This window comes from Aedes aegypti, chromosome 2 (genome assembly GCF_002204515.2).
Source record: "Aedes aegypti strain LVP_AGWG chromosome 2, AaegL5.0 Primary Assembly, whole genome shotgun sequence".
Lineage (NCBI taxonomy): Eukaryota > Metazoa > Arthropoda > Insecta > Diptera > Culicidae > Aedes > Aedes aegypti.
This window is the reverse complement of record NC_035108.1, coordinates 285,632,405-285,645,635: the sequence shown is the minus strand read 5'-3', so window position 1 is coordinate 285,645,635 and position 13,231 is coordinate 285,632,405.

Below are 13,231 nucleotides of genomic sequence, written 5' to 3'. Positions count from 1 at the left end.
TTGAACTCAAACAAACGAAAAACATAAAAAAATTGAGTTAACATGTGTTTTTGGCCTAAACTTAAGCGTATGGAACCAAAATTGGGACAGGGCTTTAGGACCTTATTTTGATAGTTTTTCGACCGTATGAAAATTAAAAATAATTTATATGACACGTAAGATATCTCAAACCCCCTCCCCCCATACCCCTTACGTGATTAATGGACGATCTCATGTATGTCATGAATGCCTTCCGAAAGAGGTGCACTTTGCGAAAAAGGACCAAGTGATTATTGAGCTGAAATCGTATTCAGGTTAACTTCTGCGTCCATGAGTCCTCTCGTGGCGTAGGGGTAACGCGCCCTAACTAGAGATCATGGAGTGAAGAGTTCGATTCTCACCGAGAAGACGTGTAACTTTTTCGCAAATCTTTACATCAATTTGAACATTTAATTCAATTGCAAAGTATATGTAATGTTTAGCTTTTCGGTAGTAAATTTCCACTCGGTTGGTTAGCCGTAAACCACGATTCATAATTAAAAAGAAGTATTTAAAAAGAGTTTCTTACAAAAAAGTTCTAATGGGATCCTTAAATGTTTAATGAATTCTTATTTTCATTTAGTAATACGAAAGAGCATGTTCTTGCAACTACTTTAGAAATTTTTCCAGCTCAAATAACAGCTATAACATATTTAAACCTCAATTTTAAAAATGGTTCCAAATATGAACCTTGACATTTTTCATCATGTTTGACGTTCACTTTGTTGACAAAAATGTTACAGGGCTTATAGGTTTGACACTGCACGAAAAAAAAAATAATTTACATTTTACAGTTTACAGACTTTACCCAAAATTAGGAATATCGATTTTTCTCTCAATCCAAAATCTCTCGGTACTCTCTCTCTCTTCCCCACCAATGTTTTCAAAAATAGAGAGAGCTGCACCTACCCAATGGGTAGTTTGGCCCAATAAGGCAAATTTGGGTAAATGCATTATTCTCAAGCTTGGGTTGAATGAACTCAATTTTGCGTTGAATCAAACCAAATTTAAGTAAATTTTTCCTATGGCTTCAAAGGCAAAGTACCTAATTGAGGCCTTTGAAATTTAGCCAAATTTGGATTATTGGTCTCAACTACGGTTTTGCGTTAGAACAACTCAGATGTGAGAGATCCGCGTAGCCATGTGGGGTTGTTCCTTTCTAACATTTCGGAAGGTAGACGGAAAACAAAATATTCCTTACATTTGAGTTTAAACCAAGAGTGTGACAAAATCTCAAAAATCGTAAAAAAATGTTTTTTAAACTTGAATCAATGAAAATCATTTAAAAATTGAGTAAACATATGTTTCTGCCCTAAACTTGGGCATTTGGTAATAAAATTGGGACAGAGCTTTAGGACCCTATGATGCTTGTTCTAGAGTTTGTACACTTTTGTGTTTTTGATAGATGAAAATGGAATGGTGTTTGCATGTCACAAAATGGCTTAAGAACGAGCTAATAGACTTACATGATTATTTCACTGTTACATTGGTCAAGTGTTCTGAGGTGTTTGAGTGAAGGAAACGATATTAAGAATTCCTTGGAAAACTGGAAAAGTAACTGAAAACGAATCTGTCGTTTTGTATGGGAAATTGCATGTCATTTTTCAGCAGCCTACTTGATGGCAAAACGAAGTTTGACGGAATTACAAGAATTTAATACTATTTTTACTTAACAAAAGCTAGAACTTTAGGTTAGTTTGTTGTAAGTCTATTCGTGATCTAACGTAAAGCTAAAAGGCGATGGTAGCGCTGTTTTAAATTGGCGATTAGTGCATCCCTGTCGAAGTTGGTAGCAATAGCTTAAAAAAGATCCCCACTATAATTTTACTTATAAGATTTTGGCAATTCATAGCACAGGAAACTGTAAATCAGTTGGGACGTAACTTCATAAAGAAGAAGCTGATGGATAAAGATGAACAGTAGAAAAAGAAATTGTTTCTTGTTCTTCTTAAAAAAAAATTAATAATCAGCTTGATCCACTTCCTTGTAGTTATTTTAATAAATATGATGCACCTTATTATGCAAAGGACATTTATATGATTATCGTTTTATTATCGTTTTAATATTCTATAATAATTTATTTATTGAAATTCTAACCGAGAATTTTTTTTACAATATCATATTGATTGATAGGAGTATGCAATCAACTTTCGTTATGAACCTATAAGAATGGGCAATCTTAATGCTATTCACAGCTCCTAAACATCAATACTGTACATTTATATGATGAAAATGTATATTATTCTAACAAAACAGCAATTTTCTTTTCAAATTTGTAAAATATTTTGTCCAAGAAAATTATTCCGTTTTTGTCACGGTTCCGTTTTTATCAACTGAAAATTTCCGATCATGTTGATAAAATCGGAACGTACCTGTATTACTTTTCATTAATTGACATTCTGGTTACTAAATAAAAAAGAAAAACTTCAACAATAGATGAACACAAGATCCATTATTTTCAATCCCAAATATTAATATTGATTGAAATTCATTTGATGAATTGACTAGTCAATTGGCTTACACCCCTTTTTGGAAGGGCCTCCAAATTGGACTACGCACCAGGCCCCAAAAACCCTAGCTACGCCACTGATGCTAAGTTCTGGAGAAATTTTTAGATTTATATAAAATCTGGAATAAAATTCTGAAAATTACAGGACAAGATTTCAAACAGAATTCTAAACTAGATTCTAGTCTCACGCAAAATTAAATAATCCAGGACAAGACAATTACCGCATCACTTGAAATATTCTTACAGCATTTTTATTTTGTATTTATTTTTTTTTCACAAGTATGTTTTCTCATTTGACTTAAACAAAATATTGCAATTTCTTTCCACTTGTTACGACATTCGATCGCCTCACTATTTTGTTTGGGCAGGCATCTTTTAGACTGACTAGAGAATAGTCAGACACTCTCATATTCATTTGGGTCATCACATTCTCGTTGTGGGGTAACCACATATAAATTTGAATTAGAACAACTTTGCCGATTGAACTGATCTTCTAACTTAACTTTCTTGAGGAATATGAATTCGTTTGGATTCAATTCCCAGTCGGTTTGCGTTTTTGTAATGGAAATTTCCTTGACTTCCCTTTACATAGAGTATCATCGTAACTGCCTAATGATAGAGTAGGGTGTGGCAAAAGTTTGACCTTAGTGGAATAATCAATAATTGCAGAGAACTATAGCAATTGAAAAGAATTGAATACCACACAGTAAAACTTCAACACATAGGCTACAATTTTGCTTTTTTAGTAATAACAGCTTTAACATCAATTTCTTAAACGAACTTTTGCCCCACCTGTGCAATTTATAGGCAAATTCAAAAACTCTCCGAAACGCACCAACGAAATTTTACAAATTTGTTCACTAACAAAAAAGATACAGCCCTTCAAAGAGCTTTATGACCCCAGAGTACAAACAAAGGGTTAAAGCTACCTATCCGTGCAGCGAAATCCGCAATAAACCGCTAGAATCCAGCAATGGTCTTGTTACCCACATTCAAGACCATAAATTATCCGCTCTGTCTGCGGCATCCTATGAAAACAAACAAGATCCGTGTGATTAGTTCACAGCTAGACGACGCACACGATGCGTACGGTAAGCATTGAAACTCGTCGTCTAATTGGATTTTTATTAATTTGGATTGAGTTGATTGGCGCTCCATTCATTCATATAGGTGGCACGGGGATTTTCTTCTTATCTTAGACTTACGGACCACCGCCAGACACACTTATGTCCAATAAGGTAAAATAAAATAGATATTCTCTGCACACTCTCGCCATCGAGAATCGTTTGATCCCTGGTTTTTAGTCGGGTTGGTGCTGCTGATGCTGCGTGCTAACTTCAATCAAGCCCACTGCGTGTTAATGGTCAGTAATGAATGTTTTTTAACTGCATGAGGCTGTACGAGAGAAATGGTTTTGAGGAACTTTCTTCCCGTCGCTGCAAGATGACCGGTTCTAGCTGTGCAATCAAACGTCTGTCTTACGAGATTTTTCCAAGACGCAAACACTCGAGTGCCATCTGTGAATAACAGATGACTGCAGAAGTCAATGAGTAACTAAGTCATGCCACATAAACCAAAAGCTCTTTATTTGAAACCTTCAAGTTGACATGTTGTCACGATAAGAGTGGTTCCAATAAATTGTTCAGATGAAGTTGAATATCTGGTGCTCATGCTAGATAACAATTTAACTTTCAAAAATCACATTGACGGCATTCAAGAAAAAGGTAACAAATATAAAAAAATGTCTGTATCCACTTATTAACAGAAAATCAAAATTGTGTCTTAAGAACAAGCTTTTGATTTAAAAAAGAATTTAAAAAAAAAATATGAACTTTTGCATTGGTCCATTCTTAGCATCAAAGCCATGGCATCTAAGCCAAAAGAGACATGGAATTGCACAAAGAGACATGATGGTGGTTGATACTCGGATTAAGTTTTACTTTCTATTCCACAGACTCATGAGGTGATCTGTAGAATAGTTGGTTAAATCCAGGGTTGGGAAAAAATCTGAAATTCATTCTACAGTAGCCAAACAAAGCCGATCGCAGTCAGCGAAGCCAATGAAATTCAAACCTATCGCTGCTGTAGGCAAAGAGTCTTGAAAATTGCAAATTTCCCGCATTTACAGCCAATGACACAAAAGATTTAGAAAATTCATGCACCCAACATAGGCTACTTGATGAGATTCACGATTTTGAACTACTGTACTGGGAAATCCACGTGATTTTCGTGAAATTCAAGCATACTACTATTACAATTCCCAGCACTGGTTAAATCGCCGGTCTAACGTACACGGAGTCGTGAGTTCGAATCTCACTAGAATACGTATTTCTTCGCAAACTCATGTCTAATCTTTTCAATCAAACATACCTTAGTGCCTTCCGATTACAATTTTTTTTCAAATGAAAATAAAACCATATATCTAATTAGAACAATTCAGCAAAAATATTTATGGGAAATTGTTTTACAAACGATCAACAAGATATCATTGAACAAATAGTATAATCAGTTGGTTGAAGTTGAATTTTATGATTTACCGTTTTGACTCATATTCCGAACACTTAAGGCCAACAGTGACTTCAAATGCATCTGGTAGGCATAAATTTCAGATTATTCGCTAAGTCTAACGGTTAGCTGTTGGGTGTGCCGGTAAAATTGTTAATTTTAGCTTATTTAGTATTGTTTTTACGTTGAAGTATGGAACACCATTTTGATTCAAATGCCAAATACTGTGTTCATTCTGTCTGCTCGAATGAATCGTATTCAAATGAATAATTTCGCAAATAAGTTTATCTGAGCTAGTTCTACTGGTCTCAAACAAGAGAATTATCACTACTCCAGAGGTATAAAATAGATTGGAAGACGTTAAAATTGCATTGCAATTGACTGCCATTTCCTTTTGATTTGATGACATATTTCAGCGAAACATTTCAGCCACATCGCCATACAAAAACCGAGTGTATGGAATATGAGTCTGTTCGGAATTTGAGACAAAACGGTATAACCTATGAGAAAACTACTGTGCAGCGGATCAATATTAGCTGAATGAACCATTCCTCACAGTTACTCAAGATGGAGCACGCTTTAACCCTTTGGGGCCTGATTTTTTTCCAAGAACTATTATACAGTTTTTTGAACGCCTCTCAATAGTTTTGGTGCTCAAAATGCTAAACATAACAAGAAATGATGACAAATATTTTTTGTGAGGTGCTAGGTCTTCCAAACTGCTCTTGAGTTCATAACTTGAAGTCTATGCTTGTAATAACAACCTTGTTCATCATACAAGGTGATGAACTGTAATCTACCGTATATTCTGAACCTTCTGAGTGTTCAGCAAATATTATCAGATCATTTCGAATGTTCTAGATTATCTAACTTGTCGGGATGTTCAGTACATAAGATCTACAACGCGATGAGAGTCAGGATTTAGTGGTAATAAATTAATAACCTCGAAACGAAGCACTTCCGAAACATGGTGTATTCGACAAAGTTTCCAGTCATAATTAGCGACATCTATTGGGAAGCATCCATAAATTATGTCACGTAAAAATATACTATTTTCAACCCCCCTGCTTTTCACCTTTTGTTTGAGAACAATTTGGGAAAACGTCAGTAGAGTCTAAATGCGTAAACGAGTAGAAACACGTTTTGAATATATGTGTTTGTCGACGAATCTTCTTTATTTTTCTTGGCATATCGTTCCCACTGGGAGGATGCTGGCTTCTCAGCTTTGTGTTAGTTTACCACTTCCACATTTATTACCTGAGATCTTTCTCAGCTAATGACCTTTTTGCATGGATATATCGTGTGGCAGGCATGCGCCCATACTCTGTGCCCAAGGAAGTCAAGACTCTTTCCTTTACGAAAAGATCCGGTAATCGTCATACAAATCTCGAGCTCTACTTCTTTTTTGCAATCGTGCAACACGACTATCCGTGTAGAGGCGTCACTACTGTACTGTCACAGACAAACAGACGTAACACTCTTGAGAAGCTCATGGTACATGCGTTTAACGATGAATTTGAATTTCATTTGACCGACGCGATCGTTCCACCAGAGGCGCTAGTGTTCGACCGCTTTGACTTTTGATAGTGTACACGTTGCTGAATGATGCGAACAAAACTTACAGGCAATTCGTGTAGTAGTGTGCGTGTTAGGCAAACGTCAACTAAAAATCCATCATGGCAGACAGTGCTTCGCGCGGTTCTTGCAACAGATGGCAGTGTGGACTATAAGACTATCCATGAGGACACTTCGCGATTGGGTTGACAGCTCAAAGTGCAAGCACAGTGAACACTAAACTTACCGAAATTTCGTTAAGCGTCATCAGTGCTTACCAATCTCCTTTGTTCCCCAAGTGATGATTGTCAAAAATTCATGGTTAACAAAAAAATTTAGCTGATCACAGCTGTCTCATGGATTGCCTTATTATCAGTTAAGCACTTGGTAAACTCTTTGCCATGACATGAAAAGGCAAGTGAAGCAGCATTTTTCTTGACATAATAGGTATGTATTACCAAGTACGAACATCAATTGTATTTACAAAAGGCATTTTAAGCTACTTTTATACTAATTATTCTATTTGTCAGACTTCTGCATGTTCAGGATGTTCTAGGTTAACAAGTAGGACATGAAGGCATACACCTAAAATTTTTCCCTGACAGGGAAGTATATTTGCAAGGACTTTTCCGAAGACAGTAAATTTTATTCATTGGTTCTTTTCATACAGCCATTTTCCGACTACGGTCATAAATGACCGTGCCGGCCCCAAAGGGAAAACTTTGATCATTTTAGCGAGAAAAGTTACTGGAACAAGGGTAGACCTGAACCAACGTTCCTTGAAATAGCCAATTGGTCTGTGAAAAGGTTCAGTGAACATGGTAGATTATATAACTTCACTCAGCTTAGAAGGAAATATTGCTGGAAAAATAATAGACCTGAAGTTCTGAAGTCCTGGGGAAATTTTGAAGGATCTGCAATACCCCAATCGTTCCTTGAAACAGCATATTGATCCAAGAGAAGGTTCAGTCAACATAGTAGATTATATAACTTGGTTGGTAAATGGCTGGGCATGGCGTACCATTGGTACCTCGCGTACCTGAAGGAATAAAATAGACCCCTTTGTGCGGTCCTTAGCCTCTTGCCCAGCAACTCCTATCCCTACCTCCTCGCGGTACTGGCCGGGGTACGAGTAACCTTAGGGAAGATCGGGTAACCAACCCCCGGTGGGAACTTTGGTCGTATGCTGACAGGGAAGGGGGGGTTTGCTTTTGCTTTTGCTTCTGCAAACCTTGAGCGTCAGTACTCCATGTTAGGAGCGGCTCACAACAGCGTCTGTTCCCCATGTCAGGGGCGGCTGATCATCGTCCGAGTGCCAGAGAAGGACTCTAAGCTAAACTGCGCACTATGGTCCTCCGAACATTTAGGGGGAATGGTCCTCCGGAAATCTAGGGGGTTGGTGTCAGGCCCTGCAAGCCAGCCGTAAAAAAATCAAGCAACGAATAATCAACGAGAGAATACGAACCGGGACAATCGGCGAAGACCACAGCGACGTGAAGGGACTAGCGATTGGAAGCTCGGTACGTGGAACTGTAAATCTCTCAACTTCATCGGGAGCACACGCATACTCGCCGACGTGCTGAAGGACCGTGGATTCGGTATCGTAGCGTTGCAGGAAGTGTGTTGGAAGGGATCAATGGTGCGAACGTTTAGAGGTAACCATACCATCTACCAGAGCTGCGGCAATACACATGAGCTGGGAACAGCTTTTATAGTGATGGGTGTAGAGTGTCCATTTCCCGACCATTTTGCTCGTCCCGGGATTCGGGATAAAAATCTATGCTTGTCCCGGGAAATCCCGGGATCCCGGGATTTATCAAATTTTTAATAAAACTAGCATTTCGGTTGAAATAGAAGTACAAATTTGACATTATATTTTTTTTTTCAATTAAATAAACAGATAATGTAACTTTTCAAAATAATATGTTAATTATAGCAAATCACATTTAAGGTAAGAATTTTTTATTCTGATAAAGTAACCTAACAAAACATCGAAACTTAACTAACTAATTACGGGTTTGCTATGTTTATTTTTTTCAAATTCTCTATAACACTTATGAATGGAGAAATTGTAGATCATGCTAAAAGATAATTACTGAAAATTATTGACTGAAGTTTACTGCCGTGAATCGCAAGTCAGTCTTATCTGCATTTTTGTCAAAATTGAGTTGATATCAGTTTTCATTATATCTTCTAACTGCACTAACAAGAAATCACTTTTTGTTCAGTAAAACAAGGAAAAAACACCTAGACGAATTGTCCCATAATGAAAAGTAAACGCATGTCAGTCCCGCTGTAGATTTTCGCATCGTATAACACAAAAATGAATCGTTATTTGGTCATCTTTTTATTTTTCTTGGAAAAGTAACGAAGATAAAAGCAAATTATAAAAGTTTCATTGAGATTTCCATGTTCCAATCTTTTGGAACTTTTTTAATTATTTTCATGGAAAACGAGATTCTAGGTAGGTATTTACTGGAAAACGAGAACTTCTCAGTCAATTTTTTCAATGCCTGCTTTTTTGTAGATGGTACTGACTTGCGATTTGCGGCAGTTTACGTTTACTTTCAAATCTGTTATCTCAGCATAGGCTTATAAAAAAGGATAATGTTGAAAAGAAAAGCATTTAAACTTTGCAACTTGACAAATAAAAATATGTGTTTCTTACTTGGTAAATTGATCTTTTCATGAAAATAATTACTCGTTTATTCTCTTTTTTATTATGCTTTTCTACTTTATCAAATAAGGTTGATAGTGAGGAAAAATGTCACTGTTTTTCAGTGAAATTTAGTGGTTTTCATCAAATTATACGTACATTTCGGGAATCCCGAAATTCCCGGGATGTCGGAAATAAAATCCCGGGAACCGGGAAATCCCGAAATTTGTCAAATCCCGGGATTTTTTGTCCCGGGATGTCCCGGGATGGACACTCTAGATGGGTGATATGCAGAGGCGCGTGATCGGGTGGTGGCCGATCAATGAGAGAATGTGCAAGTTGAGGATCAAAGGCCGGTTCTTCAACTTCAGCATAATAAACGTGCACAGCCCTCACTCCGGAAGCACTGATGATGATAAAGACGCTTTTTACGCGCAGCTTGAACGCGAGTACGACAGTTGCCCAAGCCACGACGTCAAAATCATCATAGGAGATCTAAACGCTCAGGTTGGCCAGGAGGAGGAATTCAGACCGACGATTGGAAAGTTCAGCGCCCACCGGCTGACGAACGAAAACGGCCTACGACTAATTGATTTTGCCGCCTCCAAGAATATGGCCATTCGTAGCACCTACTTCCAGCACAGCCTTCCGTACCGATACACCTGGAGATCACCACAGCAGACAGAATCGCAAATCGACCACGTTCTGATTGATGGTCGGCACTTCTCCGACATTATCGACGTCAGGACCTATCGTGGCGCTAACATCGACTCTGACCACTATCTGGTGATGGTCAAACTGCGCCCAAAACTCTCCGTCGTTAACAACGTACGGTACCGACGGCCGCCCCGGTATGACCTAGAGCGGCTCAAGCAACCGGATGTCGCAGCGGCATACGCGCAGCAACTCGAGGCTGCATTATCGGAAGAGGGTGAGCTGGACGAAGCCCCTCTTGAGGACTGCTGGAGAACAGTAAAAGCAGCCATCAACGATGCAGCTGAGAGCACTGAGTCGACGGAACGATTGGTTCGACGAGGAGTGCCAGGAGGTTTTGGAGGAGAAGAATGCAGCGCGGGCGGTCATGCTGCAGCAAGGGACCCGGCAGAACGTGGAACGCTATAAACGGAAACGGCAACAGCAGACCCGCCTCTTTCGGGAGAAAAAACGCCGCCTGGAGGAGACGGAGTGCGAGGAGATGGAACAGCTGTGCCGGTCTCAGGAAACGCGTAGGTTCTATCAGAAGCTCAACGCATCCCGCAACGACTTCATGCCGCGAGCCGAGATGTGCAGGGATAAGGATGGGAGCATTCTGACGGACGAGCGTGAGGTGTTCGAAAGGTGGAAGCAGCACTTCGACGAGCACGACTCTGAGCTCACGAGACTGATAAGAGCGACGATGGAAGGTGTGCAAAATTGTGTGAAGGTTTCAGGCGAACACTCCAGTTCGTTTGGATCCCACCGGGGACTACGACAAGGTGATGGAATTTCGTGCCTGTTGTTCAATATTGCGCTAGAAGGTGTTATGCGGAGAGCCGGGCTTAACAGCCGGGGTACGATTTTTACGAGATCCAGTCAATTTGTTTGCTTCGCGGATGATATGGACATCGTCGGCCGAACATTTGAAAAGGTGGCAGACCTGTACACCCGCCTGAAACGCGAGGCAGCAAAAGTTGGACTGGTGGTGAATGCGGCCAAGACAAAGTACATGCTAGCTGGTGGGGCCGAGCGCGACAGGGCTCGCCTAGGTAGCAGTGTTACGATAGACGGGGATACGTTCGAGGTGGTCGACGAGTTCGTCTACCTTGGATCCTTGCTGACGGCTGACAATAACGTTAGCCGTGAAATACGGAGGCGCATCATCAGTGGAAGTCGGGCCTACTATGGCCTCCAGAAGAAGCTGCGGTCAAAAAAGATTCACGCCCGCACCAAATGTACCATGTACAAAACGCTCATAAGGCCGAGGACTACGGGCATGAAACGTGGACGATGCTCGAGGAGGACCTGCAAGCACTTGGAGTCTTCGAACGTCGGGTGCTTAGGACGATCTTCGGCGGTGTGCAGGAGAACGGTGTGTGGCGGCGAAGGATGAACCACGAGCTCGCCCAACTCTACGGCGAACCCAGTATCCAGAAGGTGGCCAAAGCTGGAAGGATACGATGGGCAGGGCATGTTGCAAGAATGCCGGACAGCAACCCTGCAAAGATGGTGTTCGCTTCGGATCCGGTTGGTACTAGAAGGCGTGGAGCGCAGCGAGCTAGGTGGGCGGATCAAGTGCGTATCGATTTGGCGAGCGTGGGGCAGAACCGAGGATGGAGAGATGCGGCCACGAACCGAGTATTGTGGCGTGAAATTGTTGATTCAGTGTTATCTGTGTAGATGTTAACTAAATAAATGAATGAATTATATAACTTAACTCAGTTTAGAAAGAAAAATTACTGGAACAAGGGAAGACATGTAGTTCTGAACTCCAGGGTAGTTTTGAGGGCCTGGAATACTCCAAACGTTCCTTGAAATATCTTTTTGATTCGTGAGAAATCTCAGTGAACATTAAATAACTTCATCGTTTAGTAAGAAAAATTACTAGAACAATTGTAGATCTGAATTTCTGAACTACGGGGTAATCTGGGTGGCTCGGAATACCCCAAACGTTCCTTGAAACAGCTAATTGATCCGTGAGAAAATTCAGTGAACATGTTAGATTTTATAACTTCACTCAGTTTAGCGAGATAAATTACTTGAACAAGTGCAGACCTGAAGTTCTGAACTCCAGATTAATTTGGAGAGCCTGGAATATCCCAAACGTTCCTTGAAAGAGCTTATTGATCCATGAGATGGTTTAGTGAGCATGTTAGATTATATAACTTCACTCAGTTTAGTGAGATAAATTACTGAAATTACTGAAACAAATGTAAACCTGAAGTTACGAACACTAGGGTAATTTGGAGGGCCTAGAATACCCCAAACGTTCCTTGAATTAGCCTATTGATTCGTGACAAGGTTCAGTAAACTTGGTAAGTTATATATCTTTACTCAGTTTAGCAAGAAAAAATACTGGAATAAGTGTAGACCTGAAGTTCTGAACTCCAAGGTAATTTGGAGCACCTATAATATCCCAAACGTTCTTTGAAACAGCCTATTGATGCATGAGAAGGTTTAGTGAACAGGAAAGATTTTATAAATTTACTCAGTTTAGCGAGATAAATTTCTGGAATAAGTGTAGCCCTGAAGTTCTGAACTCCAGGGTAATTTGGAGGGCCTGGAATACTCCAAACGTTCTTTAAAACATCCTATAGATACGTGCGGAAGTTCAGTGAACATGGTAGATTATATAACTTCACCCAGTTTAGCAAGAAATGCTACTGGAATAAATGTAGACATGAAATTCAGATTTCCAGGGTAATTTGGAGGGCCTGGAATACCTCAAACTTTTCTTAAAGTAGCCTTTTGATCCGTGACAAGGTTCAGTAAACATTGTAGATTATATAACTTCACTCAGTTTAGCGAGAATAACTACTGGAACAAGTGTAGATCTGAATTTCTGAACTACGGGTGGCTCGGAATACCCCAAACGTTCCTTGAAACAGCTAATTGATCCGTGAGAAAATTCAGTGAACATGTTAGATTATATAACTTCACTCAGTTTAGTGAGATAAATTACTGAAATTACTGAAACAAATGTAAACCTGAAGTTACGAACACTAGGGTAATTTGGAGGGCCTAGAATACCCCAAACGTTCCTTGAATTAGCCTATTGATCCGTGACAAGGTTCAGTAAACTTGGTAAGTTATATATCTTTACTCAGTTTAGCAAGAAAAAATACTGGAACAAGTGTAGACCAGAAGTTCTGAACTCCAGGGTAATTTGGAGGGCCTGGAATACCCCAAACGTTCCTTAAAATAGCTCTTGAGATTCTCAGAGGTTGGTAGATTCTATTTGAATTTGTAATGTTATTGTTTTTAACCCAAACAATTACTGTTACGGTTGTAGA